This window comes from Spodoptera frugiperda, chromosome 26 (assembly GCF_023101765.2).
Source record: "Spodoptera frugiperda isolate SF20-4 chromosome 26, AGI-APGP_CSIRO_Sfru_2.0, whole genome shotgun sequence".
In the NCBI taxonomy this organism is placed as follows: Eukaryota; Metazoa; Arthropoda; class Insecta; order Lepidoptera; family Noctuidae; genus Spodoptera; species Spodoptera frugiperda.
In genome coordinates this window covers 8,745,467-8,761,418 of record NC_064237.1, presented here as the reverse complement: position 1 = coordinate 8,761,418, position 15,952 = coordinate 8,745,467, and the positions used below count along the sequence as shown (strand labels likewise).

The following is a 15,952-nucleotide window of genomic DNA, read 5'->3' as shown; positions in this document are numbered from 1 at the left end:
ATTATGTTTGATAGCCAAATAAAATTATTATTAGGGAAAGTTTTTGGATATTTTAAGCTTATGGAATTATAAAACAATGCTATTCAAAGATATTATACAAAATTCAAAGGTGTCTGCGACTAGTTTCGAGTCACGGCGGGTCTCATTATCAAGAGTTAGGTGAATTGACATTGAATGTTATTTTGTTAGCAAATAAATAATTAATTTTATTGAAAAATCAATTTAAACTAAAGGAAAGAATGACACCAATGTATAAAGTATTACTTTCAACAAATTATTAACATTAAATTCTACACAAACGAAACAAAATTAGTGGAGAAACATTGCGTAAGTAATTCAAGCTCTATGCGAGATATAATAATGCTCTTAATGGAGTGCCCTCAAATTTATTTTAAATTATTTTTATTTTATTTTTATTTTATTTTTATTTTATTTTTATTTTATTTTTATTTTATTTTTATTTTATTTTTATTTTATTTTTATTTTATTTTTATTTTATTTTTATTTTATTTTTATTTTATTTTTATTTTATTTTTATTTTATTTTTATTTTATTTTTATTTTATTTTTATTTTATTTTTATTTTATTTTTATTTTATTTTTATTTTATTTTTATTTTTATTTTATTTTTATTTTATTTTTATTTTATTTTATTTTTATTTTATTTTTATTTTATTTTTATTTTATTTTTATTTTATTTTTATTTTTATTTTTATTTTATTTTTATTTTATTTTTATTTTATTTTATTTTTATTTTATTTTTATTTTATTTTTATTTTATTTTTATTTTATTTTTATTTTATTTTTATTTTATTTTTATTTTATTTTTTGATTTTTGAAATAAAAATATATCTATGTCCTTTCTAAGGTTCTAAACTATATCTGTACCAAATTTCAACCAAATCCGTCAAATAGTTGCGGAGATTAATGGTATAAGCATAGAATGTTCGACGTGATTCTTTAATTTGACATAACTTTTTTATTTATGAACCGATTGACATGAAACAAACACTAAATGTAAATTTAAGCATCCCACAATATATTCGTTAAAACCGCATCCAACTCGGATCAGCCGTTTCTGAGATTAGCGCGCACAGACGAACAGACAAACAGACAAACAGACAAACAGACAAAAAAAAAGTTAATTACATTTTTGGGTTCGACATCGACATAACAATAACCCCTGCTATTTTTTTTATTTTTATTTTCAATGTACAGACAGCACTTTTCTACGATTTTATTATATGTATAGATTCTAATGGTGATCCTTAGAGAGTTCAACGTACTCACTAAATGTTTTACAGGCACATTTCTACGTATAATGACCGACGACAGCTAATCGATGTCAGCTTATTTAAATTCCAGAAGTATTAGAAATGTCTTGTTCTTCATTTTCGGTTTACTTAGTGTCTTAGTAAATACGTTATTCGACTGGTAGTTTGGGTACGTTTTTGGTATAAAAATCATCACTATTAACACCTTTTTCATCTTTTTTTAGCCTCTTGTATGTACGAGGTTCTCTATGCATTGCATTGATTGCAGTTTAAAAGGAGGAGCAATACACCTTAGTGTATTGTATACACCTTAGTGTATTGCTCCTAATAATAACTATTAGCATATCTTACTCGCACCGCTATATAGCTTAGAATCAGTGGAAATGGTCACAGCTTAGACACATAGCACATTTCTGGTGGAAAAGCACACTTAGTTGGCTATTATGTCACCGGCGAAGATTATAGCGGTCGAATGTCGTCAAATGGCGACAAACATGACAATGTCTGCTGTTTACACATGACAATGACACGTTGCCGCGACAAGTTTATTATGTATTTTGTAAATAGTTAAAAAAAATACTTACATATATGTATATCTATAAAAGAAAAGCTATATTTTACGAAGGAAATGCTTTATAAGTTATTTTGCTTGGCTAGCCAATTGAAATGTGTCTGTTAGTAAGTTTTCAAAAGTGTCGAAGAAAGAAATACGCTCTGAAAGGATAACGCTGTAGCATTGTAAAGAGTATCTACTAGAGATAACATGTTTTCGTGAAGTTTTCAGATTTAAAGTATACTTACTTGGATTTTTATCTAGACTAATCAATAAAAGAGGGGTGTTTGTTTGTAATATTGAAATAACCGCATTTTACTACATACATTTACACACAACATATACATTATACACCAAAATATATATTTTTTTTTAATTTTTGTCTGTCTGTTTGTTCTGGGTAATCACTAAAATGGCTAGACCGATTTCGATGAGGTTTTCATAAAAAAATCTAATACAATTATGCTGCTTATGTTTATACTATCGATACGGTAATATGGTATGGGAAACGAAAAAAACGGCCATAAAAAGAAAATATAGTGTACTTTCTTTATACACATTTTAGTACATGTAATGAGAAAAAAACCGAAAGTTTCAGACTAATGCTAGACCTGGTGAATAGAGCTCATTTTTCTAAGACAAATTTACTTTATATTACCAGATTTTCACTACAATATTACTATTTTATCAAGTAAAAACATATCTAAAGATCCATATAAGCACTGATACACCTCGATCGCTAACGATCTTTATTAGATCGTTATCCATTACCTATTGTATATTTTTATATATAGAAGCATTTCAAAATAATTTACTAGAATTTATTGTATAGAAGGGATGCTCGTTATTGGTCTAGACGTTTTCAAACGTTCGCAAAAGTAAATGAACTTCAGTTGCAGAATACTGTTATTATAGGGTTTCAGTTACTGAAAATATGTGACATGTTGGAACGTGTATTCTGTATATATAATAACTAGTTTGTGCTAGTGGTTTCGCTCGGGATAAAAAGTGTATAGAACACTTTTTATCCAGTTAACACTTACACATTACATAGAACATTTTTAGACGTGATATTTCAGACCATAATCTACCCCTGTTCCAAATTTCAACTCAATTCCTTCAGCCGTTTTGACGTGAAGGAGTAATAAATAAACATACAAACTTTTTTTTTATTTATAATAGTAGTAGGATATTGACCTACTTTTGGAAACAAAACGCGATCGTCTATTTACCAAGTTGACTATGTAAATTATGTTAAAAGCATACATAGTAAGTACATAAGTAATCAAATTAATTAAATCAATAGTACGTAGTTATTTCTATTGGATTGACGAAGTAATTCAATGAAAGTAATTGCATACGTAATATTTCAACGACGAATGAATTATTAAAATATCAATTTAGTTCGGTATACGTCTTTTGTGAATTCTCATATTCTCATATTATCATTACTTCGGCAAATTGAGTGAAATCAAATTAACTATCTTTGTAAAATATGTAGAGAAAATTAGCATAAAATGTTCCAATTAGAAGAATTTTCAATTTAATTTCAGTATAGCTATCGATAATTCCTAATATTAGTTGGAAAACGTAGCTTATTTCAGACTTAATAAAGTTTCAAATTATAAAATAGCTCGCTGATGAAAAATAGCAGTTGCTGAAAAGCACCTTTTGTGAAAAAAAAAGTCAGCGATATTTTTTTTTTCATTTTATAACAGTATAAAAGTGAAACTGCTGTTATAAGAATTTAGTAATTTCATAGTATTGCAAAGTGAAAAATATGTCAGTCACTATAGTTTTATATTTTTGTGAATTTTATTTTTATTAATTTAACTATGTATTTGTACAGGTATAATCACCATACTTGAGAGTATACCGTACCTAATTTTCTTCACAGATAGCAAACCGATCGAAAGATCTTAAAACCAACCATGCATCGATCGTTCCGTGACATCAACGAAAAACTATAAATATACTACAAAGTTTCAGTAATAAACTACATGCCTTCAACATAAAATTTGTTAGTAGCTATAACATAGCTCTAAATATGCATAGGGTTCTCCTACTAGTATTTATATATCGTCGATCCAACATGTTGAGTTCCAGAGTCCCGATAGACTGTAATTTACCGTGTCTTACGGCGAACACTTTTCCAGTTTTCCTATATTTTAGAGTAAAGCCACGTTCTAAAGAGATAGCTTTGTACCAAATGTGAGAAATAAATCTTGTACTAACTTGCCTTTTGGATTGTGTGAGTGGACTATGACAGGTCGTATTGATTTTTATGCTGCAGTCCGACCTAGCTTTTGTAGTGAATTTTCGAAGAATCTGTACGGATTTTCTTGTTGTTTTCTGTGTACAGTGGCATTTGAGATCAGAATATTGAAATGAAATGATGAAATGTGCTACAAAATAGGCTACAAAAGAGCACTTTTACACGTCTTTTTTTCTAGCTGTTTAATAACGATGTTATTTCTCATATCTCTCCGTAGAATAAAAACTAGTATACGTATAAAAACACGACACAGAGGAACAGTCCATAAATAACGTGTTACTTTGGGATCGCGATTTTCAAAGCAAGATAAACTTTCCAATGTCGCTTCGCGTGAAAACGAATCTTAATAGAGGCGGGTGGAGTGTATGCGCCCCGAGTCTGCCTGCTGAATTATTAATGTGCTCTCTGAGAAACATGATACTTGGCGACATCGGCACGTACCGAACTACGGTATAACTACTTTTGCGATTCGAAAATAAGTTGCAGATAGAAGAAAATGTTCAGGTGCAATTTTAAGTAGGTTATAATTGAGAATTATCTTTGGCTGGTGTTGTTGTGAGGTCGGTTTATTCATTACTTTAATCATTTTTTATGGAGCCAGTAGACGAGCAGACGAATCACTTGATGATAAGCAATCGCCGCTGCCCATGGAAACTCGAGACACCAGAGGCGTTACAAGAGCGTTGCCAGCCTTTTGGGGGTTAGGAATTTAAGGGTTGTTGGGGAATCGGGGATTGGGAAGGGGGGAATTGGGCCTCTGGCAACCTCACTCACACAACGAAACACAACGCAAGCGTTGTTTCATGTCGGTTTTCTGTAAGGGCCGTGGTATCACTCCAGTCAGGCCGGCCTATTAGTCCCGAAGCATGGCTCTTCCACACTTTATACAGGCTGTTACACAAATCACACAACGAAACACAACGCAAGCGTTGTTTCATGTCAGTTTTCTGTAGGGGCCGTGGTATCACACTGCACTAACTCATAGTCGTAGTTTAGTGCGTTCGTGTGTATACTTGTTCGTTTGTAGACTTAGCGACCGGCTTATGTGTTAACGTATTAGTCCCGAAGCATGGCTCTTCCACACTTTATACAGGCTGTTAACTTTTTCCTTACAAATAATGTTGACAATACATTACCTACATTTAAAACAGACAGTAAAAACACCCTTTTTAAAAGTAATTTAAAACTTAAATGTCAAATGTGGGTGTTATTATTTGTTTATGCCTACTACCTAGCCTTTGGAGGTTGCTGCGGACAGTGCAGACTACCATGGGGATCCGGCTCAAAGGGCAGAAGTAGGAACGAGGTGGTGTTTAGTCAGTAAGAGTCTGACGCTCCCTCTCGTCTCGCCCAAGGCGAAAGAAGTCATTGGATAATTTTCCACACTAAAAAAAGCCTTTGAAGGTTAAGGAGAATGACGTTATATAACTGTAAAATTGTAGATTAAAGAAAACATAAAATGAATTAATGTTTCAAACAGTTACTGAGAGAGTGCTAAAAGTTTTGCTTTTCGTCGGCTCGTCACTGATTTAGTTCAATTAAAGTTTGTTTGGTTTAAACCGAAGCTGAATCATTATTATAAAACTATTTACAGTGACTTTTACTTTGTTCATAGTTTATTGGTCGATAGACTTTTCTAGAGATCTTTTAAAATAATATCGTAAAACATTAAAACAAATTGGTGTAACAGAATCGTAATTTAGTTTAAAGTTTTTATTTGTTTTTTTATTTTATTTTATTTTATATTGTAGGTTTTATTAAGTTACTTAGAAAGTGCTTTATGAAAACTTGTGTTTCTTTTTACAAAAGTAAAATAGTAGTAAAATATTTGATTTTGCTAAGTAAGTACTATTTTTTTTTTACTAGTAAACTTATTTTTTTTTACTATATATGCATAATATGAATACATACGATACCTACACTAAATATATGTTTAATCCGTCTGTCTGTTTGTTCTGGCTAATCTTTGAAATGGCTGAACCAATTTTGACAAGAGGCAGGCAGCTGATATACCAAAGACTAACTTCGACTATTTTTACCAGTCACAAAAGCCACCTAGTAAAAAAAATAGAAATATACTCGAATCTTCAATTTTTTCATAGTTTTTAGTCTTATATCTGTTCATTTTGATAAGAACTCTAAAAAACGTAGTTAACATTGAACTAGCAATAGTCACAGTTATTAACCTAAGTATAGGCAGTAGGCAGTAGGCAGTCACTATAACAATAAATTACTGCAAGGAAAAAGGAAAAACATTTGCTCAGTAGCCGTCACAAGTTTCAGCACTAACAATAGGGTTTACGAGTAAAAGTTTTGTTAGTAAACAGAACCTCGCTGGCTGTCGCGGAAGAGATGCATTCGATAAGCATGACCCTACATTATATTGCTTTGAAACACGCTAGTCGGGGTGTGGTTTGTGTGTGAGCGAGTAGCGATTTTGTATAAGGCTTTTTCATAGGTTGATTTTTTGTTTGTGTATTTTTTATTTAGTCGTAGTCTCGTAGTAATTGCATACATCATGAAGTATTTGTTTAGTTTGTCATGTCGAAAAACAATACTTACTCAATGTTTTTCCATCTTTATTAGGTAAGCTGGTACGTTATCAATTAGTTGTTATAATATTATGTCAGAACTTGTTTTGTTTCGGGTTCGTGTTAAAACTGAGACATGTATTTTTATTTGGCCTATGGGAAACATGAGGAATAAGTTATACATATTTGGGGTATAATTATTTGAAATTGATTTTAATACTAAAATCAGTTTTTTATAAAAACCACTAAACACTACAAAACTTAACACTAAAAAACTTAACCACTGTTCAGAATATTTTCTTGTAATAACTACCAAGCTATAGTACTGCTGTATCATCCCTTAATTATTTTTACGTCATTTTAATTTATTACAGTTCATCAAACCGCTTTGTGCAAATAAAAATTTTAAAGTTTTATGTTTTTAAAATTGTCAACTCGCTAGCAGTGTGACCTCTTCCTAACATCTACAAGTGGAATTTGTACTAGTCGTATATTTTATCGCAGCTAATATATTTATATCGTCGTCACAGGAGCTCGTTATATAGCCACGATCGATATTTCTAGAAGTTTCTGGAAAATTGCCTTCAACAAAATGTCGTAGGAATACCTGTGTACATTATGTATGTATGTTTGATATATATCGTTGACAAGAATGTTGAAGTTATCATAGTTTAAATAGTTTACGATGCTTAAATTTTATACTCGTTAGCTCGTTTGTAAAAAGGTGCAATTGGTAGTTTTTCTATTAAACTTATATAGCACCTCTTCATGACCGTTTGGTAAATGACTGTTACTTTTTTAGTCAAATCAAGACTGACATCGAGTAACGTCACGGTTTTTAAACTATTAATTACGCATATTTTATAGGCACATATGCATACCTTTTGTTTTAATAGCTACATGATATTTTTGACACGTAGTATTGATTGCAAATAGCAACAAATTAACTCCAACACTTTTAATAATGATACGAATCGAATAGCAAGACTACTTTTACATCTCAGCGTATATTTTATCAAGGGAATAATAGCAGGGATGTTTCTTTTATGCTATAATTACTGACCTTGTCCAATATAGTGGCGGCCATCTTTTGTGCTTATACTCATCCCCTCCTTTATTTATGGGTGAAAGGAGCGTCATAAATGTTCTAAGCGATGTGGTGATTTGCCAAATATGTACTAAAAAAGGTAATAAATTTCACCTCGTATAAGTCAGGAAATATCTTTATTAAGTGGTTGGATTTTAAGTGGTTGGATGTTGGATAAATGTGTGTGGAATAGAGTTACTGAAGATTTTTTTGTTCAAATCATGAACATATATAGGATGTATACGAAAAAATGTCTTAATTGAAAATGACCTCTACTATAAACATGGATTATTTTTTGTGGAACACGCCGCTGAACTATAGTATCACCTGATGGTTGAAACACCAGAAGCATTGCGTGTGACAAGTGTGTTGCCGGCCTTTTGAAGGTTAGGAATTTAAGGGTTGTTGGGGAATCGGGTTTTTAGAGTGTGGCTTGCGTTATGAGTAACTCCATGTGTGCATGGGTGGCGATGGTCGCTTACCATCAAGTGACCCGACTAATCGTTTGCCCCTGTTCCATAAAAAAAAACTCCTGTTATAATTCTATTATATAAAACTTCTGTTAAATTGTAAACGAGTATGTGCCTCTACCTACCCCTTAAGGGATGAAAAGGCGTACTGCTATGCAAATATAGAATAATTTTTCAAGTTTTATTACGTGATATTGTATGCTAATATAGTTAGTAAGGTTGCTTAGTATTACATGCTAATAAATTACGTTATTAAATTATAATGCGAGGTCACTTCTACTTGCTTTTAGTGCTAATTCTTTTTTATAAAATGATAGACTGTTTTACAAATTCAAGGTTTCATTCATATTTTTATTTTGTTTTATGTGTCAACTTTTTACTTTAGTTATTAAAAAGGTACTCTATAGTTGATGATATTGAATTTCGATTTAAATGTATTGATTAAAATGCTACTATATACATATGATTTTTTTATGTAGATGACCATAAAACGCTCTTGTATAATATGTGTTTGCATAGCTCTGTCTACGACCTCATTATATTATGTGTAAAGGTACCCAAACCTTTGTCTACCCCTTCGGGGATTAAAAGACATAACGTTATGTTATATGATTTTAACGTAGTTTGCAAGAAATATTATTTTTCTTTCTTCTTATAAAAAACAAAAACTTTTCCCACACTAGGATTTTAAGCCGTGTTGTGTGAGCGTTTACAAACATACAATGTACATCTACACATGTCACCCAGACATTGAACCCCAATTTGTGGATTCCACAAAGAGTTGCTCCATGCGGGAATTAAATCAAATCGAACCCTCTACTCGTTAAACGGCAGCCTGTTACCAAACCACCGCATTAACCGTGCAGTTGATTATATTATTTATACTGTACTACAGTTAGCATCAAATAAACAATCCCAAATCTCACTTTAATTACAGTTATCAAATTCACTTCAAAATGCCATTTTACGATAAAGAGGAATTTAGAGAGAGAACAACTATAATTCGGTATTGCGTGCAGATCTGAGGTCGTTGATCCTTCAAATTGAAATTTAATTTTTGAATTGAATATCATTGGAATCCACTTAAACTGAGGGTGCGGTTTCTATTTATTTTGGTAAAATTGAGATATTGAGACACTCACCGTAATAGCATTTAAATTGCAGATAATATTTCAGAAAATATCATGTTAGCTTATTTTTAAGGAGATGGGTGGAAGAATTTGATATTTTATTGGGTGAGTTCTTGATATTGGGTAAGAAGGTTAGTATTCGATATTAAAAATGGGTAGCGAATTTTAAGGTTTTGTTCTTATTTTGTGCTTCTAAACGGGGTATTTTTGAGCTCAAGTGAAATGTGATATGAAAATTACTTGAATGGTTCCAAAATGTTTATTAGAATGAATATTTACTAGTTTTCAGCATTTTAGAATATAATAATGGTGGGTATTTACACACCCACATGCAAGCTTTACTTTACTCATTTTTATTAATTTTGAAAAGTTCATTGATATTTCGTACAGCAAAACAAAATTAAATTATCAAACTTTCTTTTACCAAAAGCTAAATTGAATTTCAGTGAAATCTCTAAGTATCGTTTAAAAGATTTTGAATTCAGATACGCTCGCTTTATCGCATCCAGTTGCATAGTTCTGTTTATTTTAATGCTGAGTATAATGGCAAATTGCAATGTTAATTGCACAGCAAACGCTCTTTTAATATATCTTTCTTTCCTTCCACATTTCGACTTGAGTTATTAAGTTCGTGTTTCGCATAACAAATTACTGCTCCGCCGTAGCCACGTAGCTCGTAGACGACTACGCTTTGCTACGACCAAAAAATAGTGTAGACTTCACGCTTTTGGTAGTTGGATGTTTAATTTCGTTCCTCAATCTGCATTTTCTTCTCAAAAAGTAATTTGTTTATTTCTGTTTTATAATAAAAATACGTTATAAAAATATAAAATACTTATTACATTATTAGTTGTTATATTTTCGGCGTTATTACTAGAATTATAAACTTTCTCTCATATGAAATTGTTGCCATTATTTTGTTCTTATATCGGTATAATATCAGACAATTAGTTACGAACTCATAACTAAGAAAAATACGTCATTTTTATTTTCAATCAACCGGGATTTGGTCACGTTCTGTGTGAACGTGTTCAAATCCCGGTTGATTGATACATCACGTACTAGAACAGCATTACTAACACAATAGTCTTCTTAATCTTTAAACATACACAACACAATTCAACACAAAAAGAATTCACATATTCAAAGTTCTAGGAAGCTAATATCAAAATTAACACGAGCACCGTTTGCCGCACACACATACATTAGTTTCCATAATGGGCTCACATACTTTAAACAAATGGCTTGGTAAGTCTACTTAATAATGTGGTCCGGTAAAATATAACATTTAAATTATGACTCTATGCTTATGCTTCTTAACGTTTGTTTTTGTTTAACAAAGAAGTTTAACTAGATGTTAAGTTAAAGATTAAAGTCGGTAGATTTGTTTATTTTCTTTACTTTGAGCATTACTAAAAACTAGCATATGGATTTCAGAGATTATGCCTTTTGATAATTTTGTGATTTAAATGTTTATTTCATCGCATCATTCATTTTACATTATCAGAAATGCTTAATCTAGAAAAACGAAATCTAACAAATATTTCATTGTTCATAGCTTTCTGTATATTAAAAAGTATGGAATTCGAAATTGGAAAACTTGTTTTAACACGCTAAGATTTAACTCTAGAATAATAATTAATAATATTATATGTTTTTAATCTAATTACTTCGAATCGCATTTGCGACCACTCGACCAACAAGACAGTGGAATTGTGCCCAGTATATGGCAACACTCTCACCCCCTATTTCACAGGACTTATACACAAATGATGAAAAGTGGGTGTACAATATGGTCTAGCAGCATTACGTGTCATAATGTGCACCTCTGCCTACCCCGTCGGGGAGAAAAATGCGTGACGTTGCATACTTCAAATCGAGTTGGTTGACGTATCAACATTTCAAAAAAATCATTTATGAATATAACCCACGTTGTATTCTCAAAAAGACTGTCTACATTTAAAAAAAACTATAAATTCAAATTACCTCCTTGTTCTAAAAAAATAAAAGGTAACTTATGAAGATAACCTTCGGTCGTCACAGGCTGAAAGCGATACAGTCTCCAGCTTAATAAAGGGGGGATTAAAAAAACACGCTCGACTCGTTAGGTTAACGTTCCTTAAAATAACAAAACTCGTTATTCATGAGTCCTCACAATACAAGTCCCGAATACATAATTCAGTTGAAAAATTCCATTATTTTCAGTCGTCTGTTACCTTTCTGAATATTGTTTTTCTTCACTAATTTGCATTCCGTTATTTGTGACTATCTTTGATCTGTCATGTAATGGAACGTGTTTAGTATTCCATAAAATCATATTGAACGTTCAGGCGATTTTAATCTTTATACCGATCGTATTAGAGAATATAATATATCGTTTCGAAAGTACGTTCAACTCTAGAGCTGTTGTTATTTATTGTGTTTAGATATTTGAACTTTAAGAGATAAAAGAAATAAGAAAACAAACGATTGATAGGCTCTTAAAACTATTTGTAACAACTTGTGATACATCATAATAAAATGTTCTGTAAAAGCTTTTAAAGCGGACAACTCTAGAACATTCTCTATAGGGAGTGAAATCTCGAATGTCACCATTTGTAACATTTTATAGACCGTAAGTTATACTCCCTTTGCCATTAACATTACAATTATTGCTGGGTTCACAGTTACTGGACTTTAGTAGGCTATCAACTCGAGTAAGATTACTGATACTAAAGTTGCTAAGTCCTTGAACAGATAGTTGTCAGATTTCATGTTAATTGGGAACTTAATGCATGTCTAATTATTAGTTTGCGATAAGAGCAGATTGAGGTCGAATTGGGAGATGCGTATTGAGTTGTTATGTTTGGTTATGGGTGTGTGGTTCTTTAGTTCTGATAGATTAGAAGTGATCTGTTTATAAGTTTTCTTTAAATTTAAGATATATTTAACATATTTTAAGTAGCTTTAAATGGTGGGAAAATAAGTAGTCCTGCAGTAGACTCGTAAAAAAATAAAACCCATTTTTTCCATAACATTCTCAATACCAACCAGAATTGTCAAACAACAAATCATTTTCAAAACACGTGTTTGTCAAGTATCAAGATGTATGGCCTAATAACGGTTCCCCGATACGGAGCAATATAGCTCCGATATTGGACAAGCGGTAAGAATAGCAATCAGCTGGGTACATGGATGGAAACTAGGCACCTATCTGCATTATTGGGCGGATGACGTGAGTGGAATACTGGTGAACGATGATCGATATCCAGTGATCTGGGTAATAGCTAGGGAATTTTGTCGTTGGAGATAACGTAGTAACTTTCATATGGGTTATCTCTCAGGCCTTAGCAGATTGAAGAAGAAGGCGTGGTCACCAAATTTGTTGGCTTCCCATAACACAAAACAAAACATATGGTTCTACTGATACTTAAACTCACCATCTACAAAAAGGCGTAGTTAGTCAGGGAACTCTTAAAGAATATAAACATGTTCAGCTACAGTTTTGAGGACTGGACGAACAGTTCCTTATGCTGTGATTTTTTAGACTGACTGAGAGTTATTAAGATTGGAGAAACCAATTACATAATGTAATTCATGTTATAGTCAATACTTATACTATTTTTAATCCAGCACGCTAGGGTTTAGAACACGTATTACCTTTTTAAAATGAATACACAAAAGGTAATTCAAGTGTTCGGCCCAAATTTTGAAACTGATCGCTCAGACGTAGCGAAGCCTGCCAAAGCAAGACGCTCAAAAAAAAACCCAGGCCCGGCGCAAACTATACGTATCTCAGTTTATCAGTATAAATGAGTAATGAAATGCTATATAGGTACCATCATCGAAAACGATGGCTAAATGTTGGAAATTGATATGTATATTTTAGCATAGATTAATTTTTATAATTGTTTTGATTTATGAAACTAGTAATATCTTTTTATTTTATTGAGTTAATACGCTTCATATACGCCGTGAGCATCAATTACAGATCACCCCCTCATCAATACAGCGTGATATAAGACGTTTTATATAGTAGAGGTAGTGGCAGAAATGCAATTGGCGAATATTATTGTTCATGCATACATGGGAAAAGGACGCTCGGTTGGTGTGCCCATGTGATGTCCATCATACACTACCTTGGGTGGGCAAGGCACCAAGATGGTTTTGCAAATCCCGCACTTTCACTACAAAACGTAATATAAGATGTAGAACTAAAATGATTGAACTTTGAATAATCTGATACATGATGTTTTGATAATGTATACATTTGTTTTAATACTTTCTACTCGTAATATCCTTTAAATATCATCATCATACCAGCCGAAATACGTCCACTGCTGATCGATTTAAATATAGTCCCTGACAAAAAACAAATAGCAATTTCCTACATTTAGCCATCGTTTTCGACGATGGTACCTATACGGGATTTTATTACACATTTATACTGATAAACTGAGATACAAATCGTTTGCGCCGGGCCTGGGTTTTTTTCCCATACTTCGTGAGCATTCTCCTTTGCAAATCTATTTTACAATATAAAATTTTATTTATAAAGAAACCTTTAAATTTATTTAAAGATATTTACTTTATTTCAATTTATTTACGCGATTGGTCACGTTTGTCCCGCCTCAATTACAATAATATGAGACTTTAAAATTCAATTTCTTTTATCTGTATATTCAGAACAAAATGTTTTCTCAAAAAATGTAAGCCTAAAGGATTTTGGGTATTAATTTACATTTTTACAATTGAATAAAATAAGAATGCTAGTATTAATAATGTAGTAAACCACTCATATTTCAATTTGGCTACAGTTGTTTTTTTTGAGGGGAAAAAATCATCTTCTCTCACCCTCGACGAGACGGAGTGTTAGACTCTTATTGAGTAAAAACCACCCCGTTCCTACTCCTGCTTTTGGAGCCGGAGCCCGGATCGGTAAACTGCTAGCCTGCAGCTCCGGGGGCTACAGTTGTATGCGTAGCTTATATTATGAGTTAATAAAGCCAGTAAGATTATTTTAGTGTTTGTATTTCTTATAATATACTGGACTATACTGGACTGCAAAAAAATAGACAAGGAACATGGACTTAAAAATGTTCAATCTTCAACAAGCAAAACTACTAAATCTTTATAACATGTATACCTCTATATTTATTAAACCATTCCAAGCCTTATTTACACTAACAAATGGACCATTTTATTACACTATCTTTGTTCCAAAATCTGTTTTTCTATAAGTTACACGAGTTAAAATCTCAAGGTCACGCGTTCATTGACACTTTGAAGTTCTAGTGTTAACATAGAGATTGATGATAGCAATCGAGGGTGCCCAAATATACCCGTTTTATCTCGAATCATGTAAGTAATTGTTGTTCGATCTATTCACAGTTAATATAATGTAGGTCCTTATATAAACGAATAAAAGAAAATCACGTAACGTTCATTTCATACGAGAATAGTTGAGTCGGGTCCTTATGTGATTCTATTCTGAAATGTTTTATATTGTTATCAGATTGATATTTATTATTAAAGGTTAAGTTTATGAGGTTGTGTTATTGTTTCCATTTGACTAATTTTGCTTGCTAAAAATGAATACGCATGAAAAGGCTTATGACTGTTGATGAAGCGAAAGAGGTGTGTAAGAATCTTTAGGTTATGTATGTATGTATGTATGTATGTATGTATGTATGTATGTATGTATGTATGTATGTATGTATGTATGTATGTATGTATGTATGTATGTATGTATCTTGTTCTTTCTACGGTACGAATTATGAGTTAAATTTCCAGTGACATGTGTATGAGTAAATATAAAACACGATTAATTTACCTGAAAGTTCTATGATTTGACATAAATTAGAATTTTCATTTTTGCAACCAAAACCACACAACAAAAAGAAATTGCCATAACCGAAATTACCCTATTCCCCACCCTGTCACTCTCACCCAACACATAATACAAACACATCACCATAATATGCACACAGAATACACACACATAAAACATCTTAATCTCCTATACAGGGTGTAGCAGAACAATAATAAGGTATATTTGTCAAAGACATTACTTATACAGTGTGTCTTAATTTACCGTTTGTGCTTTACGCTGAAATTATGGCGTGCTCAACTTACACCTGTGTGCCTAATACCGGCGTGCGAAACATAAATAATAGTGGAATAGACTGCGTAGGGAATTTAAAGACGATTGAGTGTGCCTATATTTGTGTCTAGGTGGTATTAGGAATTGTACGGTGTTTTATTGAAATTGGTGTTGGATTTTGAAGACAAAATTAGACAATTAGATTTTAATATGGATAGTTTGTGTTTTGAAATGGATGTCTTGAAATGAAATACCTAGGTTTGAAAAATCAAGCCTAAACGGGATTCTGAATTTAAGTAGTTTGCGAATCACATTAACAGTATAAAAAACACAACACCAATATAATAGATGGCTTGAAGTTTCCTCTCTCTTTGTTCAGAACCATTCCTTTTTTGTCCTTGCACATACCTACATTTCAAATAATGAGTCTGCCCGTAACATTACAAATCGTGCAAAATACTAGAGTATGTGACAAATCAACACGACCAATTAATGAAAAACTGTATAAACAACACAAAACCATTTCTTTATTTAAACATCAACACAGTATA

The 15,952-nt window shown here is 31.9% G+C and overlaps 1 protein-coding gene across 5 annotated transcripts in view; it reads left to right on the top strand.

The window, feature by feature from the left end:
- Positions 1–15,952, top strand: part of LOC126912511 (inactive rhomboid protein 1) — a 190,451-nt gene that overhangs the window by 133,921 nt on the left and 40,578 nt on the right. The window lies entirely within an intron of this gene.